The 12,179-nt window shown below is 44.3% G+C and overlaps 1 protein-coding gene across 2 annotated transcripts in view; it reads left to right on the top strand.

The window, feature by feature from the left end:
• Positions 1 to 1,094: 1,094 nt before the first annotated feature.
• ZNF329 (zinc finger protein 329) overlaps positions 1,095 to 12,179 on the top strand; it is a 46,090-nt gene continuing 35,005 nt past the window's right edge. For both annotated transcript variants that reach the window (XM_029240750.1, XM_029240740.1), the window contains exons 1-2: positions 1,095 to 1,129; positions 3,448 to 3,578. The gene's annotated coding sequence lies outside the window, so the exon portion shown is untranslated. The remainder of the gene's footprint in view (positions 1,130 to 3,447; positions 3,579 to 12,179) is intronic.

Here is a 12,179-nt window from a genome sequence, read left to right as displayed (position 1 = left end):
CTATGATACATAAAATAGATAAGCAACAAGGATTACTGTAAGCACAGGGAACTATCCTCAATATCTTATAATAACCTATAGTGGAAAAAGAATCTGAAAAAAAAAACTGAATTACTTTGTTGTACATCTGAAACTAACACAATATTGTAAATCAACTATACTTCAACGAAAAAAACCCTACAATCACCAATACGAAAACAAAAAAGTGTATATATTGGGTGAGATTCTTTGAGAATTGTCTCCTTCACCTTGACTTAGGCTGTGTAGGAACTGTGCCTGGAACTCTAGGCCTCACACACATCCTGCCTGGGCTACTCTGGGGGTTGCCCCCCCACATTCATGCTGGATAGTGGAAGTGTGGGTATTTATTATTTTTTGTACATATACGAATTATTTCTTTTTGAAATTGTTTTATTTTATACACATACATAAAACTGAGAACATTTATTTCTTTTAAAAGCACATTTTCTAACTGCTTGCTGCTAATTTTTATATGCTGATTTTTCCACAACACATACATTGATTTACATTCCTAATCGTCCATCTAAAATCCTTACCTAACTCCCATTAATTCCAAAAATGTGCAGCTTCTCTTTAGATTTCTAAGGAAATAACTATACTGTCAATGGATAATGAGTTGCCCTTATCTGAATTTTAACATATTTTTCTTAAAAATGTGATGATATAGAATTATTTCAGCAAACTATGCAGTACATAAAAATAAGGCTGCACAATAATGATGTCCTGGGATAAAGCGAAAATAAATGTCAGCGAATCCACATTGATATCAATAAATAACTGAATAAGTAAATGAGGCGAAGGGACAACTCTTCCTGACAGAACCGCTCTTAAGTCCCTGGGCTGGAGGCGAAGACTGGGCGCAGGGCGGGCGGTGACAGCCCGGAACTTTGCGGCCGACCCCCGCCCAGGGCGAGGGGACTGGATCCGGCGCGGTGCCGAGCAGAAGCGAAAAGCAGGCACTCGGGTCTCTACACCGCAAGGGTCCAGCGGTGGCCGCGGAGTCTCCTGGGACGCGCACATCCGGGTCCCGGCGCGCGCACGCGCATTTGTACCGAACATGGCCGCGGCAGCTCCCGCCGCTGCCGCTGGTGCCGCCGGCCAGCCTCCGGTGAGTCCGCTGCGCCCATCGCCCTTTCGGTTCCCCGATTTCCCCCGAGGGCGGTGTGTGTGTCGCGGGGGGCGGTGTCCGCTGGGTCTTGGTGACGCAGGAGCGGAGCGTCTGCCGGCGGGTTTCCCGGGGTCAGTGGGCGCGTCCGACTCGCAGGGCCGGGGGTCCGCCCGAGGCGCGGCGGCCCTAGCGAGTGAGGACGCCCCCGGCCAATGTAGACGCCCCCCTTCTCCGGAGTGGATGTCCCCCGACGGGTGTGGACGCCCCCCTTTTGCAGTGTGGACATCCCATGCAGTTGAGAACGCCCCCTCCGGCAGGTGTGGACACCCCCCTTCTGCAGTGTGGACGTCCCCTGCAGTTGAGGACACCCCCCCGGCGAGTGTGGATGCCCCGCTGCGGGTGTGGACGTACCTCGGCGGGTGTGGAAGCTCCCTCTTAGGGTGAGGACGCCCTAGCGATTTCCTCCGCGTTTCCCGGCTGTTCCGCGCTCGTCCTTCCATAGGGGCCTTTTTGCCCCTGCCTGCCGGGTGTCCTGGCCCGGCCGCTGGGGCGAGCCCCGGGTCTGCCGCCCTTCTGCTGCCTGGTGGTGGGAGGACCCGTGTGGGCGTCGGTGGGTCTTGGGCCGAGGGGGCCGCGTTGCGCCCGCAGACTGTGCCGTTTCCCACCACTCTGCAGACCGGGAGGTGTCAAATCACCTGTTTTTTCCCCACCTAATAGCTGCAAAATCAGATCTTGCTGCACTTCTCAATGAGGGCTGCGTTTTTCCAACTGCTAGTGGCCACTTCGCTTTCCTCTTCCTTGGTTTAGTGGGTTCGTTTCCTTAGCTCCTCTTCCCGCAGTAGTTTACGATAAAAGTTTTTCTACATATAGAAAAGTTAAGACACTTGTGCGTCCTTATACCAACTCATTAACTCTGCTATACTTGCTGTATGCCCTATATTTGTTCCCTTTGTCCACCCTTTTAGCCACCCACTAATCTTTTTGGGATACAGTCAAAGTAAATGGCAGATATCACTCCACTCCCCCCTCAAACACCTTACTACGCTTAACATCAATTAGAGTTCAATATTGCTTTTTAAATTTTTGAGGGAAAACTGACTTACATTGAAATGCACAGATATTCATTGTATCACTGGATGAGTTTTGACAAATGCAGTCCAAACCTTTATCAAAATTACCATCACCCCAGAAAGATCCCTTATCCTTTGCCAATTTAAAAAAAATTGCTTATTAGCGACTTGGGCTTGTAAAAATATGTTTTGAACACTAAGACTTTGTTATTTTTTCCACCCATAGCAAGCAACTTTTCTCCCTTCTATTGATTGTTTCTCTCCCTTAGCACTCGACTTTTTATTTTGAAGTTTTACACCTACAGAAATGTTGCAGGAATAGTTCAATAAACACTTGTAAAACCATCCAGATTATCAAGTTATTAATACTTTGCCTCATTAGCTTTACCCTTCTTTTCTCCCTGCCTCAAACACACATCTTTTTATATCTTACACACCCTCCCACAAGAAGACAAAAGGTTTATTATTCAGTAATGAGACTGTTTTGGACAGCAGGGCAGACTTCCCATGATGATCCAAAAAAGTGTGAGTGGGACTTCCCTGGTGGTCCAATGGTTAAGTCTTCTCCCTTCCACTGCAGGGGGCGTGGGTTCAATCCCTGGTTGGGAAACTAAGATCCGGAATGCCACGTGGCGCGGCCAAAAACCAAATAAACAAACAAAAATCGTGAGACAGCAGGAAAAGGAAGCTCGCTGGGCTTCTATAGTGATTAATGGAGTTGAGATGAGGGTGGCCTTGCATTGATTGGGGCTTGCATGGTTTGAACTTCCTGCCAACACCAAGGAGAAAACACTCAGGCTTTCTTGTTAGTTTGCCTCGTTCGCAGAAGGAGAAGGGGCAGTAGGTGGTGGTGAGGATGGGAGGTTGAAAGCTGTCAGCAGTCAGTCATCAAAAATGAAGTCAGGGGCTTCCCTGGTGGCGCAATGGTTGAGAGTCCGCCTGCCGATGCAGGGGACACGGGTTCGTGCCCCGGTCCGGGAAGATCCCACATGCCGCAGAGCGGCTAGGCCCGTAAGCCATGGCCGCTGAGCCTGCGCGTCCGGAGCCTGTGCTCCGCAACGGGAGAGGCCACAGCGGTGAGAGGCCCGCGTATCGCAAAAAAAAAAAAAAGAAGTCAGGCTGTTAATCACAATTAGTAATGAGGTGGGTAACTTTATTTGGACAGGGCTAAAATTAGTGGCAAACAATTTATTTTTGTTAAAGAATGTATCATTTGAAGAAGTAAACATTATCATGTGTGGTCCACAGAGATGGCAAGAACCATGCAGATGGGGTCAGTCATCTGAGGTCTGGCAACCATTGATGTCAAACATCCAGTCATTGGGCTTAAGTGGATCCTTCTGCAGGGTCATAGAGACTGCGTATAAAGCCCTCCAGAGGTGAGTGCCTGGGAATGGAATTCTCCACATGCTTTATTTTATTTATTTATCAACTTATTTATTTATTTTTATTTTCGGCTGCATTGGGTCTTCGTTGCTGCACGCAGTCTTTCTCTAGTTGTGGTGAGCGGGGGCTGCTCTTCATTTTGGTGCACGGGCTTCTCATTGTGGTGGCTTCTCTTGTTGTGGAGTATGGGCTTTAGGCATGCAGGCTCAGTAGTTGTGGCTCGTGGGCTTAGTGGTTGTGGCACACGGGCTCAGTAGTTGTGGCTTGTGGGCTCTAGAGTGCAGGCTCAGTAGTTGTGGTGCACAGGCTCAGTAGTTGTGGCTTGCAGGCTTTAGAGAGCAGTCTCAGTAGTTGGCTCACGGGCTCAGTAGTTGTGGCTTGTGGGCTCAGTAGTTGTGGCTCGTGGACTCTAGAGCACAGGCTCAGTAGTTGTGGCCCACGGGCTCAGTAGTTGTGGCTTGCAGGCTTTAGAGAGCAGCCTCAGTAGTTGTGGCTCGTGGGCTCAGTAGTTGTGGCTCATGGGCTCAGTAGTTGCGACTCACAGGCTCTAGAGCACAGGCTCAGTAGTTGTGGCCCACAGGCGCAGTAGTTGTGGCTTGCAGGCCCAGTAGTTATGGCTCACAGGCTCAGTAGTCATGGCTCGTGGGCTCAGTAGTTGTGGCTCGCGGGCTCTAGAGTGAAGGCTCAGTAGTTGTGGCCTGTGGGCTCTAGAGCACAGGCTCAGTAGTTGTGGCACACAGGCTCAGTAGTTGTGGCTCGTGGGCCCAGTAGTTGTGGCATGTGGGCTCAGTAGTTGTGGCACATGGGCTCAGTAGTTGTGGCCCGTGGACTCTAGAGTACAGCCTCAGTAGTTGTGGCTCGCGGGCTCTGTCATTGTGGCACGTGGGCTCAGTAGTTGTGGCTTGTGGGCTTGGTGTGGCCCACGGGCTCAGTAGTTGTGGCCCACGGGCTCAGTAGTTGTGGCCCATGGGCTTCAGTAGTTGTGGCACACGGGCTCTAGAGCGCAGGCTCAGTAGTTGTGGCGCACGGGCTTAGTTGCTCCGCAGCATGTGGGATCTTCCCAGGCCAGGGCTGGAACCCGTGTCCCCTGTGTCAGCAGGCATGTTCCTAACCACTGCACCACCAGGGAAGCCCTCTCCGCAAGCTTTAATCCCAAGATACCAGAGACATGCCAAGTGGAGTCTAGACCAGTAGTTCTGACTCCAACAGATTCAACACCTGCTTAATTGTTTAAATAGCTGTATTGAGGTATAATTCATATACCATATAATTCACCCTCTAAGGTATACCATTCAGTGCTTCTTAGTATATTAACCAGGTGGTGCAGCCATCACCCAGATCAGTTTTAGAATATTTTCATCATGCCCCCAAAGAAAACCCCTGCCTGTTAGAGCTCACTTCCCATTTCCTCCATCCTTCTTAGCCCCAGGCAATTACTAATCTACTTTCTGTCTCTGCATTTGCCTATTGTAGGTGTTTCATATAAATGGCCATACAATATGTAGTCCTTTGTTTTGGTTTCTTTCACTTAAAAATGTTTTCAAGGTTCATCCATGTTACAATGTATCAGTACTTGGTTCATTTTTATGGATGAATAATATTCCCTTGTATGAATATATTAATTTGTTTATCCATTCATCAGTTGATAGCCATTTGAGTTGCTTCCATTTTGGGAGTATTACGAATAATGCTTCCGTGAACATTCACATACAAGTTTTGTGGGTTTTTTTTTTTGTGGAAATATGTCTTCATTTCTCTTGGATGACCTAGGAGTGGAACTGATTGTAGCCACCCTAAGGGGTGTGAAATGGTATCTCGATGTGTTTTTGATTTGCAGTTCCTTGATGGTTAATGATATTGAGCTTCTTTTCATTATGCTTATTGGCCTTTTGTATGTCTTCTTTGGAGAATTGTCTATTCAGATCCTTTGCCCATTTATGAAATGGGTTATTGGTCTTTTAATTATTGAACTGTAAGAGTTGTTTATTTATTCTGGATACCAGTGCCTTATCAGATATATGATTTGCAAATATTTTATCCTATCCTGTGGATTGTCATTTTACTTTCTTAGTAACATTCTTTGAAGCACAAAAGGTTTTAATTTTGATTAGTCCAGTTTATCTACTGTGTCACTTGTGCTTTTGGTGTTGTATTCAGGTTTCTGAAGAATTATGCCTATGTTTTTCATTTAAGAGTTTTATAGCTTTAGCTTGTATGTTTAAGCTTGTGATGCATTTTGAGTTATTTTTTGTGTAATGCTCAGTCTTTTTTCTTTTTTTAAAGGTGGATTGTCTGAAGCCATTCTGTCTCTGCTCTTTCCACAGGAGGAGTTCTACTTTTTTAAAAAATTTATTTATTTTATTTTATTTATTTTTGTCTGTGTTGGGTCTTTGTTGCTGTTCATGGGCCTTCTCTAGTTGTGGCGAGCAGGGGCTACTCTTCGTTGCGGTGCATGGGCTTCTTACTGTGGTGGCTTCTCTTGTTACAGAGCACAGGCTCTAGGCGCGTGGGTTTCAGTAGTTGTGGCTCGTAGGCTCTAGAGTGCAGGCTCAGTAGTTGTGGCTTGCGAGCTTAGTTGCTCCGCAGCATGTAGGATCTTCCCGGACCAGGGCTGGAACCTCTGTCCCCTGCATTGGCAGGCAGATTCTTAACCACTGTGCCAACAGGGAAGCCCAATGCTCAGTCTTTATGATCAATAGTAGCAATATGCCTTTTACTGTCCTGAAAAGAATTTTATAGATAATATTAAATATTCATATAACTTTAAAAATTAAATGTAAAGAATCAATAAAAGGAAAGGCATTTGTATTAAAAAAATTATTTCTATATTTAAATGTTTGGCACAGCTACCTGGAAAACATAAGAAGCAATCTGCTGCTGGAGGTTGTAGGTTTGGATTAAGAGAAATGGGACAGTCAGAATTCATTGTCTTCAGTGCAGTTGAATGAGGTGAGGTATGGCTGGATGCTGCTGGAACAGTGAATGTTGTGGGTGGATCCAGACCAGGTGTATTAAATAGGAATGGAAGAAAGTACCTTGGTGGAAGCAGGTTCTAAGCACTTATGCAGTTAAGGCAACCCAGGCTGTCTGGATGATCTGGGGTGACAGGTGAAGGGTCAGTCACCCCCTCTGCTATGACCTGGAACAACATCAGGACAATTTATCACAGAAAACAGTTCTCCAAACAGACCTGAAGTCTCAACATGTGCTGGGGCAACATTCAGTGTATAGAAAGCCTTAGAGACCATCTTCTTTGGTGGCCATGGGGAAGAGAAGGACAGGCTGGGGAAAATGAGTCATGCTGGGGCTCCAGAAAAGTGGTATTGTGAATATCTGAGGTCAGAGGACATGTGGGGTGGGGGAGGAATAGAGACGCCCCCCCCCCAAATTTGTGAACAGCATCAAGGTGAATTTTTTACAACATAGTTTTGGTATCATTGTAGTGCCAAAAATAGCTACACAGATATGTATGAGGGCAATAATACGAGATTTTTAAAACAACCTTAATTAATGAAATTCAGTGTAGTTCCTGCATTAAATACCCTAATTTAATATTATTTCCCTGAAGTCTGTCCTAATGTCCTCCTGTATGCTTGTGATTGTTCTTTTTGCAGTAACCGCTATGGCACTCAGGCCCTCACTGATTGAGTGTAGAGTTGGAATGGCCAGTTTTGGTCAAGGAGAGAGATGCAAAATAGGGAATGAGTTCATAAATTCAGGGCTGTATCTAGACTTCCATTCAACTTCCTTCCCCTAAATGAAGGCACCTTTTCCCTGATGTCTTTTAACACATGTAGTATTGTTCCGTAGTTCAGTACCCCAGTTTAATACCTGCAGGGATTTCGGTCCACAGGTTGGTCAAACATCACGTGGAGCAGTCCCAAGTGTATTAGCAAGTATGCATGCCTGGTCCAGGCCCATCAGATGCTAGTAGTTCCCCCTGCTTCCGTCTTTGTGACAACCTGACACCTCCACAGATTTCTGGATGCCCCCAGGGGAAATACTGCCAAGGTCAAGCGCTGCAGGTCAGGCTAGGTGAAACTTGTCCCCTTATAGGTGTAAATTTACTTATCACAGCTTTATTGAAATATAATCCACGTATCATATGATTCTTTCATTCAGAGTGCACAGCTCGGTGGTTCTTAGTATATGCACGAAGTTGTGCAGCCGTCACCACTATATATTTCCAGAACGTTTTCATCAATCCAAGAAGAAACCCCATACCAACTAGGAGTCACTCCCCATACTGCCTTCTCCCAGCTCCTGGCAGCCACTAATTGACTTTCAGTGTGTATGGAATTGCCTTTTCCGGATGTTTCACTTAAATGTGATCATACACTATGGAGTCTTTTGTGTCTGAGTTCTTTTACTGCGTATAATGTTTTCAGGATTCATCTGTGTTATTGAAGCATTTATCAGTATTTCACTCCTTCTTAAGCCTGAAGAATATTCCATTGTGTGTATTTTGACATTTTGTTTATCCATTCATCGGTTGGTAGACATTTATTTGGGTTGTTTCCACTTTTGTTTATCATGAATAGTGCTGTTATGTACTCATAATTCATGGAGAAGTTTCTGTATAGACATATGTTTACATTTTTCTTGAGTAGATACCTAGGAGTGGAATTGCAGGGTCATATGATAACTCTGTTTAACTTTTTGAGAAACTGTCAGACTGTTTTCCAAAGCAGCTGCACCATTTAATTAATTTATTTATTTTTTGACTGTGTTGGGTCTTTGTTGCTGCTCGCGGGTTTTCTCTAGTTGTGGTGCGCAGGGGCTAGAGCACGGGCTCTAGGTGCGTGGGCTTCAGTAGTTGTGGCACATGGGCTTGGGTGCTCCATGACATGTGGGATCTTTCCGGACCAGGGATCAAACCTGTGTCCCCTGCATTGGCAGGTGAATTCTTAACCACTGCGCCACCAGGGAGGTCCCAGCTGTACCATTTTACATTCCCCCCAACAGTGTGTGAGGGTTTCAGTTTCTCCACATGCTCACAACACTTGTTATTGTCTTTTTTTTTTTTTTTTTTGCCGTACTGTGTGGCTTGACCCCGACCACGGATTGAACCCAGGCCCATGGCAGTGAAAGACTGGGGTTTTTTTTTTTCCACATGCCTTGCGGTACGTGGGCCTCTCACTGTTGTGGCCTCTCCTGTTGCAGAGCACAGGCTCCGGACTCGCGGGCTCAGCGGCCATGGCTCACGGGCCCAGCCGTTCTGCGGCATGTGGGATCTTCCCGGACCGGGGCACGAACCCGTGTCCCCTGCATCGGCAGGCGGACTCTCAACCCCTGCGCCACCAGGGAAGCCCCTAAGCCTGGGTTTTGATTAGCATTTCCCTAGTAACTAATGATGTTGATCATCTTTTCATGTGCTTATTGGCCATCTGTATGTCTTCTTTGGAGAAATGTTTATTCAGATCCTTTGCCTATTTTTAAAATTTGGGTTGTCCTGTAATTATTGGGCTATAAGAGTTTTTTATATCTTCCGCAAGTCCTTTATCAGATACGTGCTTTGTAAGTATTTTCTCCTGTTTGGTAGGTTGTCTTTTCACTTTCTTAGTGGTATGTAAGTCTTATTTCAATAAAGGAAGCATCTATTATAGATGAAATGGACATTCCCTTTGCTTCTCTAGGGCTGTTCCCTTCCACACTCCCAAGACAGTCATGATCACAGCTTTGGTAGATGTGTTGCCAGGGCATTTTAATATTTTTACTTCGAGAATACTTTGTGTGTCTAAAAATTTGAACTAAGTGGTATCATCCTATATATGTCTGACTTACCTCATTTCTTTTAAGTGCACACATACATCCTCCCCTTACAGACTTGTAGGGAGGTGCTCTCCATCTCTTGTTTCCACAGGACAGCTGTAGGCCACCCAGGCCCCAGTCTACTCAGAAGGCTCAGTAGAGGAAACATGCATCATGGTAATAAGGCAGCCTCAGGAGGTCTGAAAAGTAGGAGCAGCCAGGAGTGACAGCTGGGGATATGGTCCTCCTGGCCAGCTGGCCCCTCCGCATCACTGTTGAATGCTGTGGACCTAGCAGGCCTCTGGGGTCTTGGCCTTGGCTTCAGACTGAACAATTCTCATGTTTCCTCACGTGTGATGTTTACCTTAATTCCTTGTGTTCATAGTTGATAAGAATTTTCATCATGAGTTGGAGCTTTCCTTAAAATACCTTATCAATTTATTGACGTAGGGTAAAGGGGTCTACTACTTTAATCTGAGAGCATTTTGATCAAGAGTCTGGGTGAGATTTGTTCAAATTACTTTCTGAATTTATTGAGATAGGATGTAGGGGGCTGTCTTCTACTTTAATCTGAAAATGTTGGGAATCGTATCAGTAGATGTTCTAATGTTTCATAGGCCTTCTTTTGTAGGATAAATCTAATGTTGCCATTTTGATAACTTTCTTCTGTTTCTTAATTAAATCCCCCTTTTATGACGAATATCACCTATGTATGCCTTCTTGTTCTTTATTTTATGATTACTCTTGCCAAAGGTAATTTCATTAGTCTTTTCAAATAACAGACTTGGTTTTCTTCATGTTCTTGGCTGTTTCCTTGTTTTTGGTTTCTGTAATTTTTGATCTTACCTTTATTATCACCTTCCTTTCACCTCCTGTTGGTTTTCTCTGTGGCTCTTTCCCTTACTTCTTTTCTTTCCTTTTATTTTATTTTTTTATTTTTTCTTTTTTCCCTTACTTCTTAAGTCGAACAGTGATCTCGCTAACTTTCAGTCTTCTCTTTAAAATACAAGATTAGGGACTTCCCTGGCAGTCCAGTGGTTAGGACTCTGTGCTTTCACTGCTGAGGGTACAGGTTCAATCCGTGGTTGGGGAACTAAGGTCCCGCAAGCCGCATGGCATGGCCACAGAAAACAAAAACAAAACAAAACAAAAACAAAAAACAATAACAACAACAACAAAAAAAAACCAAAAAAAAGCCCCATGCATTAAAGACCAACATTTTTCGCCTAGGAACTTCTTTAGCTGCATTCTCCTTTGCTACATATTTTGAGATGTGCCATCATCATCAGTTGTTCAGTTCTCTGTGTTTTCTAAGTAGATGCTTTCTAATTTGCATCAACATTTCTCTGTGAATTACTGAGAAACAGGTTTTCATTTTTCCAAATAAATAGGTTTTTTTTTTTTTAAACTTACTATTATTTTTTGTATTTGGCGTTCTTTCTGTTACTGGTTTTTAACTTGAACACATTTGTAGTCAAGAGACTGTGGTCTGGTCTTTGTTGAACTTATTCTTTGGCCTGGTTTATGACCAATGTTAGCAAATGTTCCACTTGTGCTTGGAAAGCCTTTGGCTCTAATTATTGGTAGTGGGTCTTCAGTCAGCTGTGTGACCAGGCTGGCTAATTACATTCTCTTATGCTTGTCTCTGTTCAGTCTTTCTGCATTTCCATTTCTGAAAGAGGTTCTTAAACCCTCCCAGTATGGTTGGATTTCCTGACTTTGCTCTGTGTTTGGAGGTATGCTGTTAATGTAGACATCTTTGCCATTGTTATATTGCCCTTTTATCATCCTTGAAGTTTATTGTTGGTTAACAAAGCACCATTCAATCTTTGTTTGGTTAGCATTTGTCTGTTCCGAACTTTTGCTTTTGTCTTCTGTGTCCTTTTGCTTTTGGTGTCTGTTACAAACACATTTTTAAATGCAGTCTGACAGAGTGTTTATCTTGCCCATCAAAGCCACTTACATTTATTGTTATTGTGATGTCCTATTTTATACATTCTATCTTAACCTGTCCTTTTTGAGCTTTCCCCCTTAGCACCTTCTTCTGGATTGATCTGTTGTTTTTTCCTTTTCTTTATTATTCTTTTCTTCTGTAACAGGGTTTTTCCACTTCAGCATTATTTACTTTTGAGTTTTGAGGCTGGTCATTCTATGTGTGAGAGGCTGTCTTGTGTTTTAAAGGTATTTCACAGCATCCCTAGATTCCAGTAGCATCTGACTCCAAGTCATGAGAGCCAAAAATGTTCCCAGATGTTGCCAAGTGTCTTTTGAGGGTAAAACCGTCTCTGGTTGAGAACCACTGCTCTGTGGGCTTGGAAGTTTTACATGACATTTATTCTTTTATTCCTGACTTGACCAGGTCTAACATGAATCATGAACAATATAAGAATGTCAGGACACTTAATTTTGATACCCCATTTTCATCTCACAGGCCACTGCAATTCAGTATTTTAGTCCATCCCATTGTTAACCCCTGAGTCATTGTTACTGCTTCATTTTATGTCATCAGTGCTGGATTTTATTTAAATACATGTTCTCTCCATTCCTTCCTTCTGGGTTTTTTTTTTTTTCCCTGAAGAACAGTTTTTTTCTAATTCTTTTGGCAAGTGTCCTTGGAGATAAACCCTGCTTTTGCTTTTCTGAAGTTGCCTTTATCTTTCACTCTTTTTAAAAAAATTTTATTTATTTATTTAATTTTGGCTGCGTTGGGCCTTCGTTGCTGCATGTGGGCTTTCTCTAGTTGTGGTGAGCGGGGGCTACTCTTTGTTGTGGTGCACGGGCAGTGAGAAGCGGTGGCTTCTCTTGTTGCGGAGCACGGGCTCTAGGGGCACGGGCTTCAGTAG

Source organism: Monodon monoceros, unplaced genomic scaffold (assembly GCF_005190385.1).
Source record: "Monodon monoceros isolate NGI ecotype Baffin Bay Population unplaced genomic scaffold, NGI_Narwhal_1 Super_Scaffold_10, whole genome shotgun sequence".
Lineage (NCBI taxonomy): Eukaryota > Metazoa > Chordata > Mammalia > Artiodactyla > Monodontidae > Monodon > Monodon monoceros.
This window is presented reverse-complemented; position numbering and strand designations above follow the sequence as displayed.